The 19,333-nt window shown below is 34.6% G+C and overlaps 1 pseudogene; it reads right to left on the bottom strand.

The window, feature by feature from the left end:
• Window positions 1-296: 296 nt before the first annotated feature.
• Window positions 297-943, bottom strand: LOC149389672 (uncharacterized; annotated as a pseudogene).
• Window positions 944-19,333: the final 18,390 nt, after the last annotated feature.

Raw genomic sequence — 19,333 nt, 5'->3', positions numbered from 1 at the left:
ATTACCTGATTCGGCAATGGGAGCGACAGAGGGTTTTGAAATCCTTAGTGATTCTTGATACTCGAAAAATTTGGCACCCTTATCCGCAGGGACACGAACCAAATTATTGTTGGAGGAACAACATGAACCGATGGGTTCTTTTGATTCTTGTACTGAAGCTTTCGGCACTCTTAGATCGTATGACCTGGTTTCTTGCAGTAGTTACAAGTGACTGCGGCAGTGTCTGTTGGACGAGAATCTGAATTCCTTGGGGCTCCAGATTTGTAATAAGCGGGGCGGATTGAGCTATGTGTGTTTCAGGATATTAGAGCTCCACTGACAGGATTAGACGGGGTTCCCTCAGTGCAAAGAACGTGGCTGAACACCTCTTGGAGAGAGGAAATGTCGGAACCATAGATGATCTGAGACCTTGCAGTGTCAAAGGTTGAAGGTAGTCCCGCAAGAAAACTCATAATGGCCATTTTCTCTCGCTGTTGTTGCTGAACTTTCACGTCGGCACTGAAGGGCAACAACATGTTAAGCTCTTCGTAGATCTTGTTGAACTACATAAAATAGGTGGTGAGTGATTGGTCCTGTTTTTCAGCCCTGTAGAAGGTTTTTCATACATCGAACATGGGAGAGAGATTCCTTTTCCAGAATAAAGAAAATCCAAATAGTCCATTAATTCTTTGACGAACTCGCAGTGATTAACAAGACCAATTACCTCACTACCAACGGAGTTACGAATTTAGAGGAAAAGACGAGCATCTTCCCGAAGCCATGCTTGCTTTGACTCGTCACTTGGAGCTGTATCGGTTAGATGATCATCTTCGTCGATACACCGGAGGAATAACCGAATGGTTTTCCTCCAATCGAGGAAATTAGAACCACTAAACTTCTGGTCGGTGATCTTCGAGACGATGGGCATGATCACTGGTACACCAATAGCCTTTTTCTTAGCCATGTCATTCAGGAAGAGGGAGCATCTAGACGACGGCGCATGGGGCGCGTGGGTCGACGAAATGGACAGGTTTTAGCACAAAATTGGTCGAAACTGTGTTTGGGATGTTTGTGGGTGGGTGGTGAGACTAAAAACAATTGAGAACAAGGGATTTTGAAATGGGTTTTGAAACCCTAGATATTGGGTAAAGAAATTTTGAATTTTCTTGGAAATTTAGAAGGCTCTGAGTTTGTGAGGCTACGAATTTTGAGAAGGCTCTAATACGATGTGATCAGAGAGAATTGTAGAATGAAGGTTTTGTTGTTCTCATTCACGTAATGGGTATTTATACACGTTTAGACAAGAAACGTAAATGAAAGAAATAAATTACAATAACTACATAATATTCTATTCTAATAACTACTTAATATTACGTTCACATTCTAGAATAACTACCTAATATTATGTTCACATTCTAACACTTGACATGTTTGAATGCTTTCATTATTTAATTAATAAGTTAATCTAGATCTTGTTAGATAACCATACGTTTAATTAGCTCTTGTTAGTGTAATTAATTTACTCCGCAACTTATATGGTTATCAAGGTGACCACATAATTACAACAAGTGGTATTGGAGCGTTTGTTCGTGTCCGATACCGTTCGTGTTTCTCTAACAAGTGGTATCATAGCGATTGTTTGTGTTTGGTATCCTATGTACTTCACCGATGAGTGGTCTCAGAGCAATCGTTCGTGTCCGATACTCCCCCTCGTTTCCCAACATAAAAACCATCGTATTTCGTGACAGATGTCATGATCCAGAATATTCGTGACAAATGTGTCAAACTAGTGTATTTCATGACAGATGTGTCACGAAATTGGATGGTTTTTATGTTGGGAAACGAGGGGGAGTATCGGACACAAATGATTGCTCCGACACCACTCGTCGACGAAGTACGTAGGATACCAAACACGAACAATCGCTCTGATACCACTTGTTAGAGAAACACGAACGGTATCGGACACGAACAATCGCTCCATTATTGTAATAATTTGTAATCTGATACTCCCCTTCGTTTCCCAACATAAAAATCATCGTATTTCGTGACAAATGTCATGATCCAGAATATTCGTGACATATGTGTCACAAACTAGTGTATTTCATGACAGATGTGTCGTGAAATTGGGTCGTTTAAACTTAAACAAAATACACAAATGGTGTTACCTCAACTAAATTCATATCAACAGGTTGAGATTGTAGTTGTGGTCGTGGATATGCCTTTTCTTGAGGGGCGTCTTTTTTTGTGTCTTATCCGGGCGTTTGTGCTCCAGGGCTAGCGTCTTCAAAGTCTTGGCAAACAAAGAAGTCTCTCCAAGCTTGTGGAATTCAACCTAAATGGGAGACAATAAAACAAATTAGCTATGAAAACTACCCATTTATTATTAACCTACAAATATCTTACCTCCTTGAAGTTTATGAACATAATGACGACCTTCTGCACAAGTCCACTAAACTTCCACCGGCACATTAATGGCCGAGTTGTGGTAGAGATTCTCTCACAAACCATTATCTTTCTCAGGAATAGAAAACACTTGTACGCCCAAACCAAAAGCGGGTCCCCAAATCAGGCGAGATGGAACTTCCTTTTCTTTTTACCCTAATCCGATGGTTCCTCAACCTTCTCCACAAAGTTTCGAACTTCTCAAACGAGGTAGTTCTGGACCACATTGTCCCAAGGATGGCGACTGGATGTGTCTCTGTCATCCACCGCCTTAATCAACTCTAAGCACGGGGTCATGTTATTGACGTCGTCCGCCATGAGGACATTCACCAGAAAGTAGATTTCCAGACATTTTACTTGAACTTTTCTCGGCCAATCCTTGCTTGGTTCCAATAATTGGTTGACCAGGTTTCAACTTAAGTACTTTCCCGAAATTTTTTTTTAGAGAAATTGCCCCATCTACCACCATTTGATAATTTTTTTTTCTAATTTCCCACCAAAATCTTAATTTGGCCAGAAAATACTAGTAAGCCACTCGTACAAATACAATTTTACCATTAACATGATGTCAACAATTGACATCTCTTGTTGACCTAGACGTTAACAATCGACATCTATTATTGATATCTGTGAGTTTTGGGTTCTCTGTTTGTTGACATAGATGTCAACAATCGATATCTATTGTTGACATCTATGTCAACAATTGATATAAATTATTGACATCAATTATTGAAGGTAAAATTGTATTTGTACAAGTAGGTTAGTAGTATTTTTGGCCAAATTATGTTTTTGGTGGAAAATTGGAAAAAACTTATCAAATGGTAGTAGTTGAGACAATTTCTCTTTTTTTTTTTTTACAGGAACTCCTCACATTCATCAACGACTTTGAGGAATGTTATCTCCTGGAAGTCTTTTATTTAAACTCTTGAACCTTCACTCCTATCTCTATCAAGTGTCCATCTTCCGATTCTACATCGAAGCTCCAGATCCTCAGGATTAAATTACTGATTATTAATGATGACCGGACTGTTTTTGGTTGCCCCACAAACTGCTCAAAACAGGATTGGTCAATTAGGACTTGGGTCTCTTCGTTGCGCTTGCATAACAGCGCTAGGAAAGTATCCAACTATCCGCGAAAGTTGAACCCAAAACCTTTTACATTTCCTTCGGAGACACACCTTTTCCACACCTACATAAGAAGTGAAACAAAGGCAAGTAAGTCAATCAATGAGTATATAAGTTAATTACATAACCTGTTGTTGGAATTGATCTAGGATTTAGGAAAAAGTTTAACGCTTCGGGAAGCGGCGAAATTTTAAAAATTTTATTTTTCAAGTAAAATATTTTTACTAACCTAGACAAAGAGCAAGCACATGTAAATAAAAACTAATATGAGCATTAAAGATTACTAACTTTTTTAGAAGCTTGAATGTTGAGAAGCTTTTGGAAAGGTTGCAACGTTCGTCTCCCTCGCAGCACGTCTCTCTTCCTTCCTCGGCAACTCGAGCAACCACGAAAGTTTCTATCACTAAATCACTCGAGAGAAAAAGGAATTAGTGTGTGGGCACTTTTAAACACTACGACTTAAGAACAAGTCTTGAAGTCGAAGAGCTAAAACACTAGGTCAAATGAGGACCTAGGTGCCAAAACAAAACAAAAAACGAAATTGACAAGAGAGAGAGAGAGGAGTCGGCCAAGTCTAGAGAGAGAGTCTCTCAAATCTCTAAAACTTGGATGATTGAAATGTGTGGAATGAGGCTCCTATTTATAGGAGAGATCTCACCTTCAATATGATAGTTTCCTCTTCTATAGAATATCACATATTCATGAGCCAATTTCCCTTTTCCTTCATAGAGTCACACGGCCAAGACTTGCCAAGCAAGTCCTTGGATTTGTTTCCTCTTTTATTTGCTTCTCTCTTGACCATTATGGCCGAATTTCCCTTATGCCATGCATAGGAAATTTGTTTCCTCTTTTTCTTTTGGCAAGTATCTTGATACATTTATGCACAAAATATTCTCTCTTTCTCGTGGGTAGTAGGCGCCCATATTCACTCTAGAAGGGGCTTCTAGAAGCTCCTTCATTTGTTCATGACAAAATGAAAAAAACCCATTAAGAATTTTCAAGAAAATTCTTATGAAATGAAATTAATCCACAAGGCCCAGTAAAACTAATTTTGGCCGAGTGATGCATGTCATCAAATGACCATGTCAAAAAATTTATTGACATTCATTTCATCCTATGTCTCAAAAGACAAAAATACCCTTTTGACAATTTTCGTAAAACTTGTCTCGTTCTTGTTTTGACTTAGCTTCTAGTTTAACTATTCCTACTCGATGTGATTCGTGACAGTGACCTCATGGATCCAAATGAACAAAGCTTGAGCTAAATACTTGGACTCAAAAGTTCACAAACCTTTTCCAAGTTTAGCTTAATGTCAACTGACTCCAGTAAAGAGTTGACACTGAAAATCTCTCGGTTCAAATGAATTTATTTTCTACTCAAGAATTCAACCTAATTGTAATGAGTGGATCCACAAAATATTATCAGTGTTTACCCTTCATGAATATCATCAGCTAGTCGGGATTTATAAAATTACCATTTTATCCTTCTAGCTGTTATTTCCTCAACTCTTTTGTCGCTTGTGAATAAATTAGAAACAATGTATTGACGAGGAGCTAACAAGTCACATTGTTTCATCCAAAAGAGTCAAGACTCAATTTGGACACTGGCCAGTTCATTTATTCACATTCCAAGGAACAAAGCATGAGGTGATATACATTGCATTTCCGCAATCTTGTACATGTATTCCATATCTATGAGAACTTCACATAGTTACTCATGACATTCTCACAACTTAGTACTTCACCAATAGGCCTTGTTCAGAATCACATAGTGAGTCTGAACTCTGACTTTCTCAAATGAGAATACGTAAGTTGTGAAATGGTATGTCTCATTTCAAGATTAAGGTAAGCACGATGCAATTCATACGTAGTGACTTCGAGACATAAGAGGTTAAATGGTTTGTTCTTATTTTATCTCGTGCACTAGTCCATTCAGTACCTTCGGAAGATACCTAGAAGAACTATAGAGTCTCCAACTCTCAATGCCCCATAACCAGACATCATAGATTCTCCTAACAATCGTACTGAGGTCAATAGTCCTTTGACCCTTAGATTGCGAATATATCGTTTTAATCAAACTACGAAGAGTTTGTTCATGCAAATCTACATTTGTCTCTTCGTAAGTTGTTTAGTTTGTTTATGGACTAAAGACTAATGTTTTATCATAAAGCTTCAAACAGACAAGGAGGAATGAATGAACGTTTCAACTTTTTATTAATGAATAAGCAATTACAAGCAAGAGTCTTCGTGAGACTTTATTACATCAAATGTACAAAATAAAGACTACAACTCTTCTTGTGGGCACCATTGACAACACATGTGTGATACGAACTGATTGATTTCGTGACACTTCGATCACAGACTCGTTGATTTTGTGACCGATTTGTCACATAGTCAAATATTCCGTGACTAATGTGTCACTAAATAAACAATTTTGTGATTGATGTGTCTCAAAATCCACTATTTTTTATACATAGGTCATGAAAATGTCTCGAAGTCAACAAGTTCATGACAAAAACTACATACAGTTCGTCTATCTCACAAAGACCACATACAATAACATAAAAAAGACCTAAAATTGGTTTTTCCTCTTTTTTCACAAAATAAGTTTGTAATCCATACATTTTTTAAATTCTGGGTTGATGTGTCTCCTCGACCGATTTTCTTTTGTCTCGGCTTCTCAAATTGGGTGCGATCGTTGCAACCATGAATGCGTCATTGTTGGAATCATGCACTAGCTTATCGGCCTTCCTTTCAAAGCAGACCAAGGGCTTCGTCGGACTTGTTTTGGCGCCGATACTTCACCCTTGCTCGACGTTAATTTTGACACCTTCGTCATTGTAATGGAGATTGGTACTAGATTGAGTTAGGGTTTTTTTCTGGTTTATGTTGATTGGTAATGGAGAAGACGAGGGATTTGAGGGATTTTCATGGGCGATGTCTCTGGTTTGAGAGCTTTTAGCAAATTCGATAGAGATAGTGAAGAAAGAGAATAACATAGATTGAGCGAAGTTGAGAGACGTAGTGAAGATAGAGAAACCCCAAATGTGAAGAGGCTAAATCGTGAGATAGAAATTAAGAGGAAATTTTTATTTTATTTGTTTAAATTATATTTGAAGGTATAATAATCTTTACTCATTAGGCTTGGTACTACATATGTCAACATTTAGATTTTGAGTGATTTTTGGCGAGTGTCAAATAGATGGTATTATTGTTGTCAAAATCCTTTATTTTTAATGAATTATTGCTACTTACGAGGTTATATTTTATCTCTCAAATTTAGATTGATCACTCTGAAAACACACACGACATTTTATTCATCTATTTATAATAGATGTCTCTCCTAATTTTACACTTACTTTGTCTAAGTCACTCTTAAATAATAAATTTCTATGGTAAAAATTTAAACGATCTCCTCATAACTTTATTTATATCATATGATTATATCTAAAAGCGCGGAACTGGAGGGGGCCAAAAATTCTGGTGTTGATCACCCATTGTATCTTACATGAAATTTCCAATTTCGTAAAGACCGGAATAAGTACTTATGGTTTCATAAGTAGGACAGAAGTACCCTGAAAACCCAAGAACCGTTTGCTTCCAAGAACTTTAGCAATGTTTGTTTGTTTGTGTGTGTGTGTGTGTGTGTTTTTTTTTTAAAACCTGAGCCGCAAGATTAATAACCAACGACCTATTTAAATATTTTTCATGTTTGACACGGCTAACTGCTGAATTTTTATTATTTATTTTCGCTAAAATTTTGTCCAAACACTTAAGAGTTAATTATTTCAAAATAAATTTTATAATTTTTTTTTTAAATTCTTTTGAATTAAATTTTTTTTTCTCTCCATGCATTTTTATTTTGTATTATTACCCTTGATTTTTATTTTAGGTAATGAAACATAATAGTCATGTTAAGGTTGGTCAATAACTAAATTGGCATAGTTTGTTTAGATTTTAAATAAGAGAAATTGTCTCATTTGTCATCAATTTCATAACATTTTTACACTTTCCACCAAAAGACTAATTTGGTCCAAAATGTCACCGATCTCAACAATGTTGACATCTAATAATGAAGGACAAAAATAGATGTCAACATTGTTGACATAGACGGTGGTATTTTGGGCCAAATTAGTCTTTTGGTGGAAAGTGTGAAAATGTTATGAAATTAGTGGCAAATGAGGCAATTTCTCTTCGAATAACAGCCACCAAGTATCTAAAGTGAATCAGTGATGAAAAGTTGACCATAATGGAGGCCATAAAATAACTGAGAATTTGATTGACAGAAAATGTAACAAATATCAAGCGATAAAGAATATTCTACAAAAATATACCATACAGTGTTTGTTTTCGCTTTTTATCTTCTTTGCATATTTATGACCAAAGAAAATATGAAACTAATTTGATTGCATAAATTTGAAATGCCCCTTGGGTGCATAAGGAGTCATAGGGACGTTTCAACTACCGCGAACTACCCGTATCGTTGCAAATCCTTTATCTAGACAATATATCAATATCAATATCAATATTAATATCAATTATTACTACCAAATTATTGGCTACACGAGTTTTTCGTTTGAGAAATTAAAATTATTAAATAATGACAGGAAAAAAAAAACAAAAACAAAAAAACGCAAAAGAACTCTCTCGATCAATCCCATTAGAAAACACTGCTATTTTTTAGAATTAAATCTATATGTCTATTTACAAGTTACAACGTGAAGAAATAAAATAATTGCGAAGTTCATTATATTAGAGCTTATAATAGAATATGATCTCATTTCATTTGAGATCTCCATATACAGTTTATTGTCAAGTAATGAGCAGCTAATACAGTTAAAAGTAATAATATTTTCAGTTGGGCATGTTCATGAACTGGTAATAATATTCGAGAAATTTCATTAATTAGACTTAAAACTTGACTAAATATAAAGATTAGATCCTAACTTTTAAAAATATCCAAATATGAATTTTTTTTATCAAAAAACGGACAAAAATGCCCTTCTATCCATATAAACCTCTCTCACTCTAAAAAATTAATTCATTTTAACTCTTCAATCTTCTCTCTATCTCTCAAATCCTCTCTACTTAAGTGGATTTCTTGGAATCATGGGTAAGATTACTTATTTAGTCATTTTAAATAACTTTGGATTGAATATGATAGAATGTAGGGACAAATATCGATCAGATTTGAAGTAAATAGCAAAAAATATGGGTTTTAACTTTTTTGTACGATAGTATACAATATGATAGTATGAGATTTAACTTTTATTTTTTGTACGATGAAATTTTAACAAAATTTTTTATTCTGTACGATGTTATATGATGGTAAAGATCATGTTGGACAACAAAACTTTCCTTATATATCATAACACATGTACTCGAACTCAGATCCCACGCATTGCCGCGGTCATTTTATTTTATTATAAGATAAATAATAATATTATTTGCACTAAAATTTGTTAGATAATGTATTATATATACTAAAAAATCAAACAAAGATGCACCATTTCCATATCTTTAAATTCACTAAATACGTAGCTTAAAAAACTCAAAAAAAATAATAAGAGTTAGCCAGCTATTTAAGCTACATTATTACTTTTTTTAAAAATTTAGCCAAATTAATACTTTGATTAAGTAAATAGCCAAATTCATTAATCAAAAATAACATATTATCATTATGCCCTTAGATAGACAAACCACGATTTGTCGTTCAAAGCCACACAACAAATCACACTCCCTCGTCGTTCAATCTCGACGGGAACCACAAAAGCATCGACGATTTCGCTTCCAACGAAATCTCCGACGCAGTGAGCCAACAAACCGAAGCTCGACACCGACAAACTTCTTCAGGTACGAATAGTTACGACGTAGTCATTTTTCCTTGACGGGATCGTTTTGAGACAAGCAACGGTCTCAGCCGGGATGGTCGGAGTGAGATCATCGAATGAAGCTCCGATTCGTGCGACAGTGATTGAGAATTTAATGAAGGCTGAGATTCGAGGCATCGCTGTTTCAGATCGTTTCCGGAGGAGGATCGTCACAGTTAATCGAATTAACTGTGACAGTTAATACGCAAAATCGGACTTGCGACCTTTAAACGACCGGATCGGTGCAACCGCGAGACTCGCCAATGTTCGAGAACATTCTAGAAAGAGATTCATCACATTTAATCGGATTAACTATGACAAATAATCGAATTAACTGTGTGATAGTTAATCGGATTAACTGTGACAGTAAATCCGATTAACTTTCGCCGAACTGGAATTTGAAGCGTCGTTCTACCAGCTCTTCTTTCTTGCGACCATCGTCTGTGATCAACGATTCAGACAAATAGAGGAAACTGACAAAAATATAGGAAACCGATGGGTATTCAGACAAATATTTTGCAATAATAAACAATTTTTCATATTTCGCAAAACTAAATTACTTAGATTACAAACAAGTACGACAAAATATAAAACATAAAGTTCAAACCAAGATAAAATTCAACATAAAGTACCGTAAAATCAAACCTTGATTACAACACGTACGACAAAATATAAAACACACTGCTTAGTAATTAATTATACGCGAAGTGTTTCTCGTCACTCATGAATGAAGAACCGAACGCCATAATTTATCATCAAATTAATTTTAATTCAACATAAACATGATCACAATCATCAATTCATCATCAAATTAAGTTTAATTCAATATAAACGTGATCACAATCATCAAATTAAGTTTAATTCAACATAAACATGATCAACATCACAATCATCACCAAATTAATTTAAATTCAATAAAATCATGACAATAATCATGAATTTCTCATCAAATTAATCAATTCATCATCATATTCTAGGATTAAGACACAAATTTTTGAAAAAATCCCCAAATCTCCGAAACTCTAGACTCATACCTCTCGGAAACCTTGATTTTTGACAAACGAAGGTAGTGACGAACGGAATCCGCCGGGAAGTGCAGTCAAGTTGACGGAAATAACGATACGAGGGGGAGATTTGAGCAAATGAAGGCAAAAGAAAACGGAAAACGGCCGGATTCCTACCGGGTTCATGACAGAGCAGCGGTTGCTTCACGTTTCATCCCAATGAGCTCCGGTTCGGCGAATCCCGACCAGAATCCGGCTGGTTCCCCAAGAAAGCCAAACCTTGAATATAATATAATTATAATTTAGTATATAAAAAACAAAAAATTGGCCACGTAAGCCACCTAAACTATAGGAATTGTAAATTAGCCAACCTTTGGTAAATTATTTGTAAATAGCCAACTTGCATACGTGGCAGCCTATTAACTACCTAAAATATATGTTTGGTTGTGTTAAATAAGGCTTTTATTAATTTGTTAATAAGTTTACTTGGCTATTTACAAGAAATTAACCAAAGGTGGGCTATATCTCAATCCACTATATCCGTGTGGCTATATAACTTAATAACCCTATAAAAAAATGTATCATGCGTCATCGTATACAGGCGGAACCAAGAACTGAAATGTGTAATTTGTTGGTTTTATAAAATAAATATTACTTTTTTATTTATTTGGGAGTTGCATAATAATTTTAAATTAGAAAAATGCAAGTAACCAAATAGCCCACCCGTCTTTCAAAAAGTAGCTCAAGTTTTATTTTATTAAAAAAAATAGTACACCAAACCTGCAGTAAATTAATTAACTAAAGAGTAAATTTACAATTAATTTATTGCGGTGGGCAATTTTTTTTTTTATAATAAAACGAAACTTTGACTAAAATCTTAATTGGAGCTATGAGAATGACTAGTTGCAATATATTCTTGTTTTAAATTTATATAATAAAAAAATGTATAATAGTTGGATACAAAAAAATACAAGTTAAATATATAGGACTATAATATAATAACTTTGAAGTTAAAATATTTAAAATATTAGAGAAAATATGGAATATGCTTTTTTGGTGTTAAAAATAAAGTATTCGGTTGGAGATGAAATACTATTTGAATTGACATAAACTGTATTTTAGAATATAAAAACTGCATTCGTTAAGTTTTATGTTGGAGATGCTCTTAATTCGATTTTTTATTGGTTATGTAGTGGTTATGATTAATGGTCTTCGAGCTTTTTAGTTCACTCACTAATCTTTAAAATTTTGAAAGTTGTAATGAGTTGCTTGAATTTTAGTGTGGTTTATATTTTGTTCATCGAAGTAACTACGGTTCTTTCATCCAATTCTAGTTTGAATATTTTTTGTCCCGAAATCTTATCCCATTTTGTTAATAAATGGAATATCCTTTTATTAATAACTAGAAGATGTTTGTACTCTTAGGCTTGTTTGGTAAGATGGAATATAGGAATGATGGAAACTATTTGAAAGATTGTAGGAGATAGATTTATTGTTTCCATTGTTTGGTAAAAAAGAAGGAATGACCAAATTACAATAATATCCTCTTAGTTTATGGCAATTTCGTAATAACATTGATTGTAAAAACAAATTAGAAACAAAATGAAGGTATTATAATAAAGAGAGTATTTATGTAATTTAATATAATAAAAATCATCAATCCTCTCTTTTTTTTCTACTTCTACCAAACAATGAATGGATATATTTTAATCTTTACACTTTTTATATCAATCAACTTTTTTAATACTTATAATCCACTATTTTCTTTTCCTCTCTATTTCCTCCCACTAAATATATTCACACATGTTTCCATTCTTCCTACAAAGGAGCCTTCCTCTCTCGAGTTTTACACCGAAAAAGATTGGAGTACTCTTATAAAATAAAATAAAAACTCGTTTTCATCTAGATCCGTGTATAACTTGGATATCTGACCGTCCACTTATCAAGAAACAATAGACAAAGCAAGCTCTTAGCTTGTGACGTACGCACAAAAGTTACATTCAATTATGATATTTATGCCCCATTTCTCAATAATTAATGATTCGCAAATAAATCAATGGCTTAACACTTCAAATGCAAATTGCAATGCGCTCAATCACACACACCTTCGACACTTCGATAAAAAAAAATAAAAACAAAACAAAAAAACAGACACACTCATCGTACATAAATAATTGAATATTGTCTAAACTAAGAAATTTAACAGTACATAGTAGTATAGGCGGATCCAGAAATTTGAGAAAGATGTCAGATTTGAAGTAATAATTAGTTTATAAATTTTAATATTATGTTTTATTAATTATACATTAAGGGTTGATAAACAAAAAAAAATTATAAAGGGGGATGAGAGAGTTAGAGCCTGAATATATACGTATATTATGAAAACACAATGATTGAATCGCCGTACGTATTGGGACCCCCAATGTTTCAAATGGTCGATAAAAATAAAAAATCACAACTCGCAACCAATCACTACTTCTTGTTATCAGTAGTCAGTACATCTTTTTATTGGTTCTGTTTGATCTGACAGTCTGTTTATCGCTTTATAATTCTCTTGATATCATATAATTTATTTCCTGAAGTTATTTTACAACTCAATCCAAAGACTATGGTCCATTTGACACATCTGAATTGATTATTTCATTCAAACTACTTCATTATATATTGAACATTCAAATCAATAATTTGAAATGTCGTTAAGAAAAATATATGAAAGAAGTAATTCAAACGGAAAAATAATAAATTAATGCTCGATTATCATCTTCTAAACTAAAATGATATAAGTGATATAAAAATTAAAAATCATGCTATTAAAAAAATAATTACTCGTAATAAACCGTTTAACATTTTCAAATCGCAAAATACCCAATTTTTCTTAATGTTTTAATTTTACACAACTTTGTACACGTTTCTTAAATCAATTATTTATTATGAGTTTATCTTCCATACAGCTTTAAGTGTAAGTTTAAAGCAATAAACAAAACTAAACAAGACTGTATAAATTAAGTTCAATGTCAATTAAAAAGACAAAAATTTGTATTAATAACGTTTATTATAATTTATTTTAAAAATTTTCTATTTACATAAGGCAACTTGTAAAAGGGTGTATTAGTACATTTTATATAGCTAATCTTAGTAATTTTGTATTTTGTCAAATCTTTCAAAAAGGTCGAGTACAAAGTATTTTGGTTATTTAGCTACACAACTCTATTGTTAATTGAAATAAATTAAAATGATTATATTTAGAAATATACCAAATCATTTAATAGATATATCTTATTTCATTATATTATTAAAAAAATCACTAAATACATATTAATAATATTGTTAAAATTGTGAAAGTATAAAATATTAGCTGATATGTATTCATTAGTTTGATTTAACTTATGATATGTGATTTATAAATAAAATTTTGAGCAGTGTAACAAAATAGGCAAAACGAAACTATGAAATTTGTTTTTAGCCTATGTTTCACAACTTTTAGGGAAATAATCAACAGGTTTATGTGGCAATAATTAAGGTCTGATTTGCCCTTATTTATTAACAAATTCGTTATTTTATCTCTCCTACTTTTTTCCTACACTTTTTTTTTTTACATAAAAACATCAAAACACTATATCTATCTCATATGAACTCGAAATTGAGTGATTCCAAATCCCACGGATTCGTGACGCCGAGATCTTCAAAAATAGATCTATTGTGTTTGATGAAAAATCATGTTTAATACCATAGATGTAGAAAAATCACGTTACTACCTTAAATATGGAAATAACTGAAATTTTTTTAAATTATCAAAAAAATAAATGGAAACGTTAATTGAGACGACCCGACTTTTCGGACCGTCTTACTTATCCTACTTTTTAAACTTTCGAAAATCCTTTAGAAAACTTGGAGGAATTTTTTTTTTTTAAACACATCGTACAAAGGTGAACCAAAATTTTAAAGATTTTAAAAAGAAACAAAAGCATTAAAGAAACATATAGATTGCATTTCAAAATATCTTGAGAAGTACTTAACCAAATATGAAAACTATGAGATACTCAATTTAAACCAACATACTAGGAAAAAAAAAACGTAATCCATAAAATAACTTTAATGAACTAGAAAATCTTAACTTGTAGCGGAAGACTTATTTCTTAATAAAGAAAACAAAAACCTTAAAATTTATTTCTTAATAACTTGTAGCGGAAGACTTATTTCGAGAATGGAAACCATGACCCTCCCTCTCGCTATCGACGCCGCTAGTCCACCCCCTACTCAGTTCTTTGCGAGTTGTTTATCTACAACACACACGCATTTTTTTTTCTTCGAAAAGATGAGCTTACGCTCAGCGAGAATAATATAAAGCTCACAAAATAAAGTAATGCAATGCATGAACCGTTTATTAGTATTTTGAAACTACTCGGTAACTTGATCTTTCTTTTCTTGATTTTATCAACTTTTAGCTCGGAGTGCCCCTAGGGTAGTCATAACCTATTTCAGTGATCACTTTAGAGAAGAAGATATGGGGTTGCAAAGCCCACACTTCGTTCTATCTAGCTAATTAACTTATTAGGGCCTCGGCCCGAGAAATTTCCCCATTTGAGCCTCGGCCCGAGAAATTCTCCATAATACCTCCGTAGCTCGAGGCGGTATGACTCCCTTGCTTAACTTTATCTTTTCACTTTGAATCTTACGTTACATACTGATATGAGATGAGCATAAAAAAAAACTTTTATATATATTCTCATACCAAAAACATGACTAGAATAAAAACAGATATCTCAAATATACTTTAACATAACACCACATGGCATACAACACATAAATCACAAACTACTTCAACTAGTCACGCAATCAAATAACAAATCGCATACTCAAACATATAAATCTATAAACAAGTCATATCATGAATAAACATTCATCAAATTTATTTTGCACTAATCTGTGTTGCAGTGAGATTATTCTCACCTGGATATCGGGAGTTACGATCGTAGATCGTTGAAGGAATTGTACGCTCTAAGAGAATTGGAACCTAATCGGAATAAAAGACTATTGGGATCAGCTGAGAAAATTATTCAAGACATATTTTAGGTTCTGGAAATTTCAGAAACGAGATTAGACGCGAAATTACTAAAATACCATTGGCTATTAGGGTTTCGGGAAAAAAAACTAACATTCTGGAAAATTCTGGAAAAATTCTAAAAAATCTGAAATAATATTTTAAAAATAAAACTCTGAATCGACAAAGTCAGAATTAGTTTTTAAATTTGCGAAAAGACAAAAATAACGAAATACTAAAATATTAAGATTTACTTTGGAAAAATCCTGATCTGTGTAATGAATTTGTAACGCTTGTAAAATAGATCAAAGTGATCCGAAAATTATGAAATTAACTTTTTTGTAATAGATGACATACATAAATAAACGTTACAAGAAGAATTGCATTAAAACAATCAACGTAACTGAATTGGTAAGCGTCTAAAAATTGATTTTGAAAATTTGTCAAAACTGTAAAACTGGAACGCGCACTGATCGGACTTTAATCAGAAAATATTCTGTATTTTATAAAAGTATTTTTCAATTAAAGATTTAGATAGAAGACATCTAAAGCTAACTTTTCCAAAAAGAATCGATGCAAAATCACGATTTTTGAAACCACGGTAAGCGTATGAAAATTAGGTTTTGATAAAATCCGAACCAAAAACCCTTTGTTAATCTAAAAACTCACAAAAAAATCACAAACAATATAGCAATTAATTTGAGAAGACCACGAAAATTACATACCTAATTTCTCAGATGATTGTGAAAAATAAATCCTTAACGCTCTTAGAACTAAAACAAAACTATAAAGGATCTCTTTTTTTTTTTTTTTTTGGCTAGGGTTTTTATGAAAAGGAAAAGTGAGGGAGAGGGAGAGAGGCTGAGAGCGTAATTTTTTTTTTCTAACCCTAACCTAATCTATTTATAAGACTGGTTATAAGAGGTTGAACGTGATAAGAAATTCACCTATATATATATATATATATATATATATATTTTTTTTTTTCTTTTGCCAAAAGAAAAGCCCAAAGTCGGCAAACAAAAATATCAGGATCGGAACAATATATTACGCCAATAGCGCCTAATAGATAACTATGTTATAAACTTACCGATACATAGAAATATATATAATTTACTATAATGACAAACTAACATAGTATCTATGTAAATATTCATATATCTTTAAGTAAATAAACCACACACAAAAGTACAAGTACGTGCAAATCCAATATATTTTATATGGATTTCATATATATATATATATATATATATATATGTATATATATATATATATATATATGTATATATATAGGATGCCACTAGAAACAAATAACGTTTCTTGTTTGTATATGTATGTTGACCTGTAAAATTAGTACAACAATATCTCACGAAAATACACAGACTCCGAGTACGAAGCCTCCGAGTACAGAGGTGATTTAGAAGAGACTTTCTCTTTATACAGACGAATCAAATACAAGAGAGCAGTGTTTTCTAGAGATTTCAAGTGAAAGAAAGTGTGTAAAAAGTCCGTGTTTCGTTCTGTGCCGCGTCTTCAATTTATACTCGTCTGGTGTAGCTTCATGGTCGTGTCTTTGACGGTTATTCTGAGGAACGTGGGGTGATCAATCCCACGTTCTGGACGGTTTTGGGTAACTGCCTCTTGATGAGGTGGACGGTTAATACTCTTCGTATGGTTCCTGAACCGTCAAGGTGTGCGTTTTAGAGTTTGAAACATGTTTTCTATTGATTTTGACTAGTCTTTGACCCACGTTCTTCTCTTCTCTTCGAAGTTCTGATCGGTGGGTTTCGTTCTTGACTTATGAACGGTTCGTTCCTTTTCAATGGATGGCCCTTGGGTTTACTTAACCTGAGCTCGGTGCTGGATTCTTCTCGCTGCTCGGTAGTCCGACTATCCTACTCGGAGTCTGACTAATTTATCCCGTAACAGCTGCCCTCCAGTTTCTTAGTTTTTTTCTTTAGCAAAAATGGTAAGGAACTATTTCGGTTTGCTTCGTGACCGTGTTCATCTTTGCTTACTTGTCTCGGAATGATCCGAGTAGAATTCTTCATTCTTTTGTTCTTTTTGCAGGACGACGTCGTTTGTCTTCTGGCATTTCTGAACCGTAGCGTCTTTTTGCTTCGACGGTCAGATGTGTTTGGCTTCCTGGACAAGCTTAATCCTCGCCGTTCGTGAGGTCTTTATATAAGGCCTTTTCTCAACTTTTGACTTCATTTCGCTTTTTCTTCTACATTTTAGTCTCAGAGCGTTCTCGGCTTGATCTGCTTATTCAGATTGTGCTCTTGGCTCTTTCGTTTTTGCTCGGATCTTCCGATCTTCAATCTCGCGGGTAAGGTCTTTTTATCATTGATTTGATACATTCCTTTTGTTCTGAGATCGTTATTCGGCGATCGGTATTTTCTTTATATCTCGTATTCGGACCCTTCGGACTTTAGGGATCTTAGTTTATCAACTTCATTAGGGCTATGGGAGGACTTGCGCGTCCTGATCTAAGCTTTGATCCTCGCGTCGTTCGGCGATCGGAACCTGATCCCGATAGCGTTATTTTGTTGGATGGGTCCAAGTTTCCTTTCCTCAGGAGTCGCGTGTGGTATCATGTCCCGGAGATCGGATGGGACCGTCCTGTAATGGCATATGATGAATCATGCGTGCCTCCCAGTCCTGAGTCCGAGGGAGTTGATAATGAGAAAAAGGTTTTTGACTCGTCTTCCCTGTCGTGTAGGGACACCATGGTCGTGGAGATATCGTCTTCGTCCGCTTCTTCGAGGGAGAGCGGGTCGGAGTCTCGTGATATGACGACCCTTTCTCTTTCGCAAGACCGATGAGAGGGCTGCTCTCAGGGTATTCCGGGTCCGAGTGGGAGGACCTTTGGGGTTGATCTCCCAGAGGAAGAGGATGAGGCCTTGGTCTTTGAACGGAAAGAGGGCCAGTTTTCGGCCAAGGTTTGGACTTCTCGGGTTACCGAGAAATATATACGAGATCTGAGGGAGGAATTTGAAATAGCCGAGGGGATTATCATCTCGGCGCCCTTGGAACATGAAAGGGCCGATCAGCCTCCTGCCGGGAAAGTAGCGTTCAATAGGGCTATTTTGAACGTGATCGGAGGGTTGCCGATGCATCCCTTAATTTCCCAGTTTGTTTCTGACCTGGGTTGTTCCCCTACCCAGCTTGTCCCCAATGTGTATAAGATCTTCGTCGGGATGGCCGTGCTATGGGCGAAAATTTATGATCGCCCTGTCACCTTGCAAGATTTTTCGCAATACTACTCGTTTAAGTCGGCCCCAGGGCAGCATGGTTACTATTATGCTCGGGCCAATGATGACCAATCTAAGGTGGTTACTCGCCTGCTGACCAGCCAGAAAAATTGGAAAGACCATTTCTTTTGGGTTGAAGGGAAAGCTTCTTATGAAAGGTGCCCCATAAGGGCTCCGTTCTCGGAACTGGGTGTGACTCTGGTTCAGAATTCTTATTTGATAATCTGAGCCAGGTTTTTGTTCTGGGTTCTTATATGTTTTATGTTTGATTCCAGGTTCCCTTCCGCAATACCCCGAGGGCGAGCGACCACTCCACTCAGAAATTTTTGATCTTTCAGAGGCTGATCGGTCGACGTTTTTGTTGTCGGACCCGGACCTGCTCGACCAATATTATTATTACCCTTATTCAAGTAAGTATTTTACTTGCCCTTTATCAACTCGCATATGTTCCAGTCTTCTCTCATTTTCATTTGTGTTTCTTAACAGAGATTGCCCAGATGGCGAAAAAGAAATCCGCTCCCGAGCTGATCCCTCCCAATCCGAAACGTGTCAAGGCTTCTAAGGCTTCGGCTGCCGGCAAGCGGGCGGCCTCGTCTATTTCGAAGGTTTCGGAGCCTCT

The sequence above is a fragment of the Urtica dioica genome, chromosome 8 (assembly GCF_054948205.1).
Source record: "Urtica dioica subsp. dioica isolate 48M chromosome 8, U.dioica_male_clone48M_v1_H2, whole genome shotgun sequence".
Taxonomy (NCBI): Eukaryota; Viridiplantae; Streptophyta; class Magnoliopsida; order Rosales; family Urticaceae; genus Urtica; species Urtica dioica.
The sequence above is the reverse complement of the archived record's forward strand: the minus strand, read 5'-3'. Positions and strand labels throughout refer to the sequence as shown.